The sequence below is a fragment of the Triturus cristatus genome, chromosome 5_2 (assembly GCF_964204655.1).
Source record: "Triturus cristatus chromosome 5_2, aTriCri1.1, whole genome shotgun sequence".
NCBI lineage: Eukaryota > Metazoa > Chordata > Amphibia > Caudata > Salamandridae > Triturus > Triturus cristatus.
Genome location: NC_140588.1, coordinates 173,905,453 through 173,917,683, shown reverse-complemented (window position 1 = coordinate 173,917,683; position 12,231 = coordinate 173,905,453). Strand labels below are relative to the sequence as shown.

General features: G+C 45.5%; 1 protein-coding gene across 1 annotated transcript in view; it reads left to right on the top strand.

Moving 5' to 3' along the window:
• CYB5A (cytochrome b5 type A) overlaps positions 1 to 12,231 on the top strand; it is a 133,045-nt gene that overhangs the window by 77,350 nt on the left and 43,464 nt on the right. The window lies entirely within an intron of this gene.

Below are 12,231 nucleotides of genomic sequence, written 5' to 3'. Positions count from 1 at the left end.
TCGTGAGCGGCCTTCCTGGTCATCCAGTTTAGCCAGGATTAGCTTATTGTCAGCTTCCAGGTGGCGTACCTGGCGTTGTAATGCGGTCGTTACTGTGGAAAGGGCCGTTGTTGAGGATTCGACCTCAGTTAGTCTTTCTGATAATTTTGAAAAGTCTGCTCGTATTAGGGATATATCTGTGGAGAACGTGCCAATAGAGGACTGGACCCGTTGTAGGGCGGCCATAATGTCAACCAGCGTGACCTCAGCAGGGTCAGTAGATGCGGGGGTCACTGTTTGGGAAGTTTTCATTTGTGGTTTTTCAGTCTGGTCTTTGCTGTAGGCATATTTGTCCAGTTTTCTGGTAGGTGGGCCTCTCTGACCCCTGCCTCCCATCTTGTCCTACGTGCCAAGGGTTCCACCAGGCACACAGGGGGAGGGCAGTAATCGCCGCCGCCTGCCACGTGATATGTTACCACACGCAGCCTTTCGGGTTTCCTACCCTCTCCTCCTGCGCCACCCTGTGTAGGTAGCGTTGATTCGCGTTGCGATCCCGTCGGCAGAGCTGCTACGTCAAGTACTCCAGTAGGCTTAGGCCCGCCACAAGGTACGCAATGCCTATGGTCAGTGTTATTCAGTGCCACGCGGTAATCTCTATTCTCATGCGGCCTTTAGTTTGTCCAGGGCACTCTACCAGTGTTGCCTTGTCTCGAGATCCAGATCCTTCGTGACAGCGGGAGGATTCCGTGTAGTGAGTAGGTGATAGCGTGGGTCTGTTGGCAACGACCCGGTTGTACCGAGGCAGCGCAGCGTCTTGTGACTTGTACTCGTGTTTGCGGCTATATGTCGCAATGACTCATCCTCACAAATTTCAAAGAGGACATTTGCCACACCTGTTTGTTAGCAAGAGTCAACAGGCAGTATTTCCTTTCTTGCCTTCCCCGGTACTGTGCTGTACCCACCGGTGTGGCAGGCCTTGGATAGTCTGTGCCGACCCACACAATTTTCCCGGGCCTTGGGGATCCCGTCTGTCACGGGCGCAATCTGGTTTGGAGCCCAGGGTAGGGCCTCCGCCCTTCCAAATTTCGCCGATCTGGTCCTGTGCACCACGCCCAGTAGGTCTTTCCTGCCGGTTGGGGGCTTCCAGGAGCGGCAGCAGGTGGCTTACGCAACTCAACCCGTTCCTCCACTGCCGTACTTCGTGTCACCGCCGCCTCTTCCCGAGTCTCATCTGTGGCGGGCCCCGCGATTGGCTTCCCAGCAGCTCTACGTGCTCGGCCGCGCACGTTGCCGCCGATCTCTTTGCAGCCGCAGGGTAGGGGGTGTACAGGAGGTCCCGGCTGCAATGCGACTTGCAGGCCTCAGTGCGTCGCTCCTCATAAGTCGACAGCTGACCATCCCTCAGAGCTCTGGAACTTCGCAATCTGCTCCGCTGAAGTTCCGATTTCGGCTCCGTCTTGTTTGGGCTGTGTAGCAGCAGGATAAATGAATGGATTTAACGGGAAGGCTCCCTCGGTCACGGAGCTCTCTTAGGCTGCGGCCATCTTGCTTGGCTGCTAGCCACGCCCCCACTAAGTCCTTGTAAGAGGGTTTGTATATAGTTTTACCAACTACAATAGTGTACGTATTTCTAATTTTATATCTGTATGCTTGATGGCTGCCTTATAGGAAAGCTTATGGGCAATACTTGGGCCTCAGTTGGTTGTTGGCCTAATTAGTTTATTGGAAAAGAGTTGTCCGATACCATAGGTCTGTTCTATTTATTATAAAAACGTAAGGAAAAAAGCAGTAGTCCTAACTCTTATTGTGAAAAACTTACGTTAAAGCAAATGGGCCTTCAAGCGTGTATAGGCATTACATCGAGTTAAACCTGTAGACAGGTATTTTGTTGCATAGAACCACACAGATTGCGGTCATAGCAAAGGTGCTGGTTACTGCCTCTGACAAACTCTGAGGTTAGAAGATTTGAACTATCAAACTCCTTTTCGACCCTCTTAAAGCCCTCTTAAGAGGGGCCGTGTGTTGTTTTGTCAACTGTAATTAAAAATGTCTTCGCTATCGTAACGGAAAGTTTCAATTCTATTAAGGACTCGAAGTGAGGATTATGCTGATCGCTTAGTTCAGCAGCCATTTTATTGCATTTAAACAAGGACCACATTTCCCATGAAACACTGGTAATTGGTAAAAACCGACAAAGTAGTCTAACAGTCCCCAAATGTCCAATCAGTTGACAGTGTCTGCACCATAGTACTTTGCCCCTGTGTATAGATCCTCTTTCGTCGTGCGAGTCATGCCATAGTCCATTTCTCACTAGTCCTTTTCCCCAGTTTTCGTTCCTGGAAAAAGAGAGCAAATTACCATGAGAATACCTGCAGACAAGGCCACCCCATAATCAAGGTATGTACAGTACATGTCCATTGAATCAGCATAAACTTAAAGTAGTCATGACAATGAGAACATACCTCAATACTTACTAACCACGGGTAGGGCCTCCCGGATCAGCAATCAGTGGGTGGGATAATCCTTGCCTCCAAGTCCTCAACACAATTGAAACTTTATTTTACGATAGCTAGGAAATTTTTCATTCTATGTCTGGACCGGAGGCAAGGATTATGCTAGTCTAAAGCTTACTCACCACCAAATGAGCCATATCCAACACTGGCTTAAAATGGACTCTCTTACAGGTAGAATCCGAAGACCAGTTGGCTGAGTTCATAATATCTTTCAGGGGCCCCCAGACTGAATGCCTTGAGGCCATCGCTCCAGAAGTGAAATGTGCACCCCAGATTTGAAGACCCATTCCAGCTTCCTGCATAAACCACTGCACCCAATGGGCTAGAGCTGGTGAAGAAACCTCTTTGTGTGGCTTTTTGAGGGTGATTAGGAGATGCCTCTCTCCCGGCGGCCTGAGGTCCACAGGCATCTCCTTATAAGCCTTAAGGCATTGAACTATACATAACTTATGAGTTCAGAAATGCTTGGTATTCTATGACTCTAGTATTGGATTTAGTACGCCTGCTCAGTGTAAATGAAACTCCTTCTAATAATGTCTATGGCCTGAACATCCAAGACCCTTCTGCACAATACCATGCAGAACAGCATTGCCAGCATCTCCGAGAGTTCCTTCCTCAACAGGAAGCTATTGGGTTGCCAGGATAGAAAAATGTTAAGCACCTTATTAACATCCCAAAGAGCTGACTAACATGATTCCGGAGGAAGTGATAGCCGGATGTCACATAGAAGGCGGCACATGAAAGGATGTTCCCCACAAAGGGACTCTCCCACGTGCACATGCCCCACAGGGATAGTGGAACTAAAGGTGTTGATTAAGCGGTATGCCAGACCTTTCTGCGCTAAACTGACCAGGAAATGCAGGATCTGAACTATGTCGCACACACCTATGACACCAATGCGTCCAAGCAAACCGGTATAGCTTGATGGTGCCATCAGACCAGGCCCTTGACAGGAGGTCTTCAGCCTGTGTCTAAATTCCTGGGAGTGACCAACTACCCCCTGTGATTTGCCACGCCATTAGGTGGAAAGATTCCCCGACCCAGCACCATCTATTGCAGGATCTGATCCAGGTTGAGAAGAAGATGCTAAAATAGGGAGAGACAGATTGGAAAATCCCAAGAAGGTTCCAGAAGAGCCAGAAACCAAAAGTGAGACTTTCAAAACAGGGTGCCCGCAGGCGTTGGATTTGGGCTGATGCTCTCGTAATCCTTGTAAACAGGGGGAACGCACACCCTAAATCCGGCTCCCAGTTCTGGAGTAACACCTCCTTTGCTACAGCCAGTGGATCGGGTCTCCAACTGAAGAACTTGGGCAGTTGTTGATCCAATCTGGAGGCAAACAGATGCACCGAAAAAGGACCCCACTGATTCTGAAGGCTGGCAAAAACTTCCATATGAAGTTTACAAAGGCTTAGTGTCCCGGAAGTACCAGTCCACCACCCAGTTCTCTTGACTGGGAAGATGATCTGATGGTCCAGGCAGAACTGCCAGAAGTTGGTCTCCAGAGCTGAGAGTACCTTGGATCGAGTGTCTTCTAGGTGATTGATATACTTGACAGACAAAATCTTGTCTATTTTGAACAGGACACAGGACTGGATCTTGTCTCGGGTCTGACACCGGACCGCAGAGGCCCTGGCCAGGAGCTCCAAACAGTTGATGTGAAATCTCTGTTCTCGAGGAGACCACAACCCACCTGAGGAGAATTGTCCACACCGTACTCCCCAGCCTGACCTACCGGCATCAAATTCTATAACTAGGTCCAGAGCCGAACCGCTAATTGCTCTCCTATTCCATGCTTCCATGTGGTAAAGCCACCAGAGAATCTCCTCCCTTGGGTCGTCTGAAAGGATGTCCGATTGGGAGTATGTGAGCTTCCTTCACAGGTGTGCTGCCTTTAATCACTGAAGAGCCGGATAGTGCAAGGGCCCTGGGAAAATGGCCTGGATGGATGACGATAAGAGACCTACCAGGCAATAGTCTTCGCAAGGACACTCTTAGTCTGGGTTAAATTTCTCCGAAGTTTATGCCGAATAATTGTCACCTTCCGAGAAGGAAGATTCAAGGTGGCCTCGGTGGAATCTGACTAACACCAGAAAAAAAGTTCTTTGAGAGGGGATCAGGAGGGATTTTTTCTCATTTATGACAAAGCCAAGACTTTCTAGCAGGTTGGCTGCTATCCAAAGTTCAACTGACAACTGTTGAGGGTCTTGTGCCAGGAGGAGCATATCATCAAGGTAAATGATGAGGCATATTCCCTGTGCCCGGAGGTATTCAACTACTGGTTTGAGCACCTTTGTGAAGCTCCACATGGAGGAGGAGAGGCCGAAGGGTATTGTTGCATACTAAATGTCTGTTGACAGAGGAACTGGAGTAACCTCCTGTGAGGTGGGAAAATCGGTATGGCCAAGTAAGCATCTTTTAGGGCCAGGCGGACCATCCAGTCTGCGTGAAGTAAAACGTCCCGAAGAATGTGTATATTCTCCATTTTGAAATGACGGTACACCAGCCACTCGTTGAAATTGCATCCATTTATTACTGGTCTAAGACCCCCGTTCTTGTCAACTAGGGAAAAGTTGCTGAAGCCACACGGATGAGGGGTGGTAGGACAAATAGCACCTTTTGTGAGGAGAACCAGGGATATAATGCTAGTCGCATAAGAGCGCAAAAGTGGTCCCGCCAATCAATCTCTCTTTCTCTCTCTCCCTTTCTCTTTCTCTCTCTCCCTTTCTCTTTCTCTCTCTCCCTTTCTCTTTCTCTCTCTCCCTTTCTCTCTCCCTTTCTCTCTTTCTCTTTCTCTCTTTCTCTCTCTCTCTTTCTCTCTCTCTCTCTCTTTCTTTCTCTCTCTCTCTCTCTCTCTTTCTTTCTTTCTCTCTCTCTCTCCCTTTCCCTTTCCCTTTCTCTCCCTTTCCCTTTCTCTCTCCATTCGGGGACTGTTGGACTACATTGTGTGTGTTTTCTTTTTAGCCATTCACTGTGTTTCATGGGAAATGTGGTACTTGTTTAAATGCAATAAAATGGCTTCAGAAGAAAGCGATAAGCATAATCCTTGCCTCCGGTCCTGACAGAGTTGTGTACATATTTATAATTATTGCACTGTGTGCCCATTTATTCCTTTGTGGAGAAGCTAAAGCCTAATACAGTAGGCCTAAGTGGATTATGCTGACAAACCAGTGGTAAAGGATATAGGCACGATTGGTTCCTTGGGTAAAGTTATGTCATATGTCATATGTCTGTTTTGTTTATTATGAAAAGTTCCAAGAGAGGCAGTACGCCTGACTTATTTGTTTTGAAAAGCGCATGTTCAAGTCAATTGACCTTTATGGGTGGATTGGTATTAGTGTCAAAGCCCGTAGACTGGTAGTTTGCTACATGGATTCTCCAAAATTAGGGTGGTTATCCCCTTTGACACATCCTCAGAGTAAAATATTTGCGCTGTGATAATGCTGGATAGTCCACTTGGGTAGGACTGATGTCTGTAGTTGTCTGTCATGCTCTTCTAATCAAATACATTTATAAATACATATAGACATGCATATAAGCTTTATAGGCAGGGCCACTGAAATTATGCTTCTGCAGCCGTGGCAATTTTCGCATAGTTACAGAATGCTGTATTTGTAACATAATCAATCGTCTGTTGCGTAATCTGCAGATTTTAAGGGAAAGTTTTTATTCAACTCAAACAGATCAAAAGTTACAAAACATATAGGGACTCGGGTACCTGGGCACTGGAAGGCTTTTTGTAAAGGTTGACTGGTCATCTTTCAGTTGCTAATTGTATTTGGGTGTTGAATTGGTACTAATTAACGTGAACTCCTTTCTCAGTCACTGTTATCAGGTGTTAAAATGCCAAAATATTGAATTAATACTACCACAAAATGTCCCGCATAATTTTCCTTTTCATGCAGCATAATTTACTCAACCGTGCCGCATTGTTTGATCCTATTCTGCTGCATAATTCTTGTGGTCCTGTCTATAGGGCATTCCTATTTTGCCGTTGGTCTATTGGAGTATCCTTCACATTCTGCCTCCGCATATGACCCGAAACTGCTGGGGACAAAGAGTCTGCCCATTTCAGTGTTTGACTATTTTCCCATGTGAGTGATGTCATTTTGCTTGCTCGCTTGGGCACATCTCTCTGCAAATGAATGCTCGGCATTGTAAGGACTGGTGGGCCAGTCCTTTAGCTTTCCATTTTCTTTTTTTTGGGTCGTTTTTTAGGTCTCGCCTAAGCTATCGCGTAAGCGATGCTCTGCAAGACTTATTGAGAGGGCTCCAAAAAGTGCTACCAGGCCAGCCTAGACCTACAGTGCATGTGCGCGAGCGCCATGCTTCTCCGCTATTACTTTCACTTTCGCGGCCGCACGGCCGCTTTGATGTTTGATCGCGATCACTTTCGCGCTTGTTTTATCTCTTGCTTGTTTAGACTTCTTTTTGGCTTCGTTTTCCCATTGCTCATATGTCACAGATGCTTTAAAACAATCCGGATGTAAAAGCGAAGTCTATGGATTGCGTCGTGTAAATTAGATTCAACGATCTGCCTGAGAGAAGACATTTATATACTATGGCAGGGGGGTTGTGGTGGTGCGGACTGATGCCTATTCTTCGGCTCGCGTTACATCTTGTACATTGAGGCACCAGCTTTCTGGTGAAAAATGACACATTGTTTTCCTGTTTTTTTACCCTCCCTCTGACATTTGCTTAGTTCCCTGATAGCACGCGCTTGAAAGTTATGAGAGCCTCGGTAGTTACCGGGGCCACGTGATAGCAGGCACGTTTCTCACATGTGTGTCTTAAAATAATGTCTGGTTTTGGTGTCCTCTATTCAAGTGACGGCACGTGACTCCAAACAATGGACCAGAAAGGCTTGTTCTTATCCTGCCGGTCGCCTGCTAAACGAATATGCAATGTTTCCAGCCTTTGAGCCCTCTTTACAGCTGTATCTATTTAACTGATCTGTTTTTCCAGGATCTTTGTATGGATAACTGTAGCATATTAAAAACAACCCCTCTTTAAATGATTATTCCATCACTATTACTGTGTACAGTACTTTGCTGTTCTTTAAATAAACGTAGCTCTTCCTGCCTTCATCAACAACGTCTTGAAATAAGAATGATAATGAATAAAATGTTACTTAGTACCTAAGTAGTGGTAACATTTAGGGGCATATTATCAAGAAATGGCGTTAAAATTATCGCCACTTTAGCGGCAGAAAACTGCTGCTAAAGCGGCGATAATGGGTTTGATAATATGCCCTTGAGAATTCCCATAGAAGCCCATGTTGTGGTGTCAACATGGGCTTCTATGGGAATTCTCTGCAGCGATCATTTTAACGCCGTGCTTGATAATATGCCCCTTAATTCTTTTTGAGCTAACATTTGATGAATAATTACACCCCAATCATAATCGTCTTTCCAAATTGTTAAGCTGGGGTTTACTCTTTCTCTTCATTTCTGTTTTCCTCTACCTTTCTTTCTTCCTCCGTCTTCCCCTCCCCATTAATTGACTCTTTCTCGCTCACTGGATTTTCTCCTATAGCTCTTCAATCTCTTGTGGTACAGCACCCAGGAAAATATGCTGCATAGCTAAACACTTACAAGGTCCCAAAGGCGAGACCTATTGGCTATGCCAATGCTTGCCATTTATTTCCTTCGCCATTTGTTATTTTGTTTATTTTTTCTTTGCAGCTCCCCAACCAGTGCTACCATGTTTCCCACTCATTTAATCTGTAGTTTGATTCCGCCTGCACAGCTTGCTGGGGACAGTAATTCTATGTGGATCACAGTTTTACTGTTGCAAGTTGGCTGCCTGTTACATCTGTTCTGAAATCTGTGATGAAAACAGTACCAAGAGCTTACCAGAGCCAACCGCACTAGAAGAAACCGTGATCCACATGCTATCCATCAGCACATTGATAGACACTGCTCAACGACACTGCTCTCAGCTCATGGTTGGATGTCCTTGCCATTTGGATTGTTCAGATGTCTGCACACTCAGCTGTTCAGGGGACTTTTCTGTGAACTACGTCAAGCGCAGAACGGAAAAGGCAGTGGCAGGACTTCAGAAGTCAGCGCAGTGTGAAGGATGTCAGAGTTGGGCATCCTCGTTCACTCAGCCAATGGCAGGAGTTTCTGAAAAGAGGCATGGTCAGACCTTATAAGCAGCCTTTTCCAAGGTGATGGTCTGTCCATTGTAGTTATGTCGTTCCCAATCCAAGATGTAGCCGTATTTTCCTGTGATGTCAATATTTGTTTGAAGTCTATATTAAGGAGCCTATAATGAAGGTGCATTGCAATTCATTAATTCCCAGATATATCATTGCGATCTTCACCCCTTTTATTTTTGTCCCTGACTTTTAGTTCGAGCCTAGAGCTGCGCATGCGCTGCTTGCTCGGCTCGACTTTTAGTAAGGGGCTTTTGAAAGTGCTACCTTTGCCGGCCACCAGCTTGCTGTTACGCGCACAGGAGCGTGCAACATGCACAGCTGCCCTGCCATTAGGTTTTCTACAACTGCGGCCGCACCACTGTGCCCGCCCCCACTCCCTCCGTGTCGGCTTTAGCGCGCGCTTGTTGTAGTATCGCCTCCGTTTTCAGCCTGCAGTCAGCGATGGCCTCTCACTCCACATTTGCTGTCCCTGTGTAATTTGTAGTGTTACTCTGACAGCACGATTTTGATTTGTTATATGCCTAGCATGGACGGCAAAAGAGCTTCTTTCGTGAGGCATGTTTGTCAAGACAGGCTGCTGTGGGGGTTGGGCATGCAGCCAAGATTTGACCAGGCCGGGGAGCCGCAGTGGGAGCTGGGCTCAGGCAGTTGCTACTTTGGCTCTTGGTTTCAATTTCTTCATTTTTGCTTCCCTTGACATAGGCCTTCTCCCCCACACACCCATCATTGCATGGTATTCCTCTCCTGACACTAGAGGGTATCCGCTTCCCAGTTATGTTCCTTATTGTCTGCACTACAAGTGATTCGTAATTTTGCAGCCAGACTGTAAATAAAAGCTACGTAAAACTGTCCTGCTACACCAATTTTTAGGTAGCCATATTTCTTCCAAAAGAAGCGCACTGCATTTTCACAGCTTTCCATATTCTGCTGTGGGGGTTGGGCAAGCAGCCAAGAATTGGCCAGGTCGGGGAGCCGCAGTGGAAGCTGGGCAGTTGCTACTTTGGCTCTTGGTTTCAATTTCTTCATTTTTGCTTCCCTCGAAATAGGCCTTCTCCCCCACACACCAGTCATTGCATGGTATTCCTCTCCTGACACTAGAGGGTATCCTCTTTCCTGTTATGTTCCTTATTGTCTGCACTACAAGTGATTCGTAATTTTGCAGCCAGACGGTAAATAAAAGCTACGTAAAATTGTCCTGCTACACCAATTTTTAGGTAGCCATATTTCTTCCAAAAGAAGCGCACTACATTTTCACCCATTTCCATATCATGCAATGACTTCAGAACCACAGGAAAAATAACTTTTGTCTTTCGGGCGCTCCTTTTCCCCTTATAATAAAGTCTTTCTGGTGTTCTCATTTGGCCATTTATCGCTTTTCCAGAAACCATGCACCTTCAGTTGTTTTACACGATCTAATCTAAGATTTCACCTCAAGAGTACCAGATTAACAGCCAAATACAGTAATAAGCAACTGACAGATGACCAGTCCAGCTTTGCAAAGGGTAACACTAGAACACAAGACCTCACGTTTTCAGTTGCATTTAAGAAAGAAACTGGCCTATTTGAACCTGTGTTTGTGCTCACTATAAAAACAAGCATTGGCATAGCCAATAGGTCTCGCCTTTGGGACCTTATAAGTGTTTAGCCATGCAACAGTTGCATAACTAAATACTTATAAGGTCCCAAAAGCGAAACCTATTGGCTATGCAAAGCGGCAGTGCGGCCGCGAAAGTGAAAGTGATCGCGATCACAATCCAACATCAAAGCGGCCGTGCGGCTGCGAAAATGAAAGTAATCGCGGCAAAGCGCGGCGCCCGCGCACTTGCATTGTAGCTCTAGGCTGGCCTGGTAGCACTTTTTGGAGCCCTCTCAATAAGTCTTGCCAGACCAGCGCATGCGCTGGGTCAGGCGAGACCTAAAAATTAACATGATACCCCAAGAACAGTCTTGGTGCATTATTCATTTTGCCAATTATTTGAACTTGCGTGTTGAGCAATGTCCATTGTAATGGGAGTCTATTTTTCTTTGTGACCAGGAACATTAAAACAACAAGCATTGGCATAGCCAATAGGTCTCGCTTTTGGGACCTTATAAGTATTTAGTTATGCAGCACAAAATCCTTGGTGCAACAACATTAACTGTTGCATGGCTAAACACTTATAAGGTCCCAACGGCGAGACCTATTGGCTATACCAATGCTTGTTACTTTTAGCAGGTTGCGCTATTTTTCTTGAATCTGCTCCTGAATTTGCAGAGCTGCTTTCTCCATCCAGATATCTGGGTTGAGTTAAGAGCTCAAATGTCATTATCCTCTCCAGTGAAGAGTTTCAAGATTGGCAAAGGAGTTTAAAATAAATAAATAACTATATCGTACCTTTCATGGCTTTTTCCTCCCAAGTAGGGGCCCCTCTTAAGGAGTTACTTGACACCTTCCACCTATATTATCTGTGCAGGATGACACCGACTAGTGGGTGAATTCACCCTTTTTTTCGATCATTCAAGAAGGGGTATTCAACAGGCCTTCTCTATGTTCAGTCCTTGACATTGGCACGTTTAGAAGCATAATGTTGGTCATCTTGGGCATGTACAACAATGATACACTATGCACAATAGCATTCCAAGAGGGCTGCTAAATGCAGTGTTTTCTGAGTAGCCATTTTGGAATGGTATTTTTCATAGTGCACTGTAGCTTTGCATTCCCAATTGCCATTGTGTTGCTGCTAAACAGGTTAGCCATTTTAGAAATGTAACCATACAATATGTACAATTCCATTGCAAGGCAGTTACCCGCTGCTATGTAAAATTCAATTATTTCATTTTTATTGCAAGCATGTGCCTGCCAGAGAGAGCACATTTCCACTGAGTGAAAGTGATTATTCCCATTGCTGTGGGCGGTTGGTGACACCTACTAAACCTGAAATTCATTTTTTGCCGTTAAGACAAGGCATATGGCACAGTCCCTGGCTACTTTAATGCTGTTCGCGGAGATTTGCTCTTGAGACTGCTTGTGACACATCTACAGTTGTGCGTCCTTTGGCCCCAATTCCCTGTTGTCTCCTGTTCTTATTCTGTCCTGATGATAACCCCAATCTAAATAATTGTGCTGTGGGGTCCAAACGTCGACAAAATCCTGTGGGCTGGTTTTAAATTTTGATTGCACCTCTTGCCCCTCATACTATGAGTGCCATTTGTAACAACATATGGTCACAACCAGCACATGTATATATTTTGTATAAAACACAAGTGTACTTTTTAATCACTTTACCTGCTTTCACTGCCCCGTCACTCTGTAGGAGCACCTTATCTTTTTGAGAAATATGAATGCTGTGTCCTTTATGAATAGAATTAATTAAATACATGTACTTACCATGTAATTGAAATAAATCTACAGAGGATTTCTTTACGTCGTCATTGCTGTGGAAGTTCAAGGCTACACTTCTTCCCTACCGTCCCCCAATGGGGACCAACCTTTTGATAATAAGTGCCACGTTTTGTCAGCAGCTTGTTTTCTTTTATCTACTATTATTTTAACAATTTATCTTGCATATGCTTGTTGAATTTGTTTGTGTTTAATTG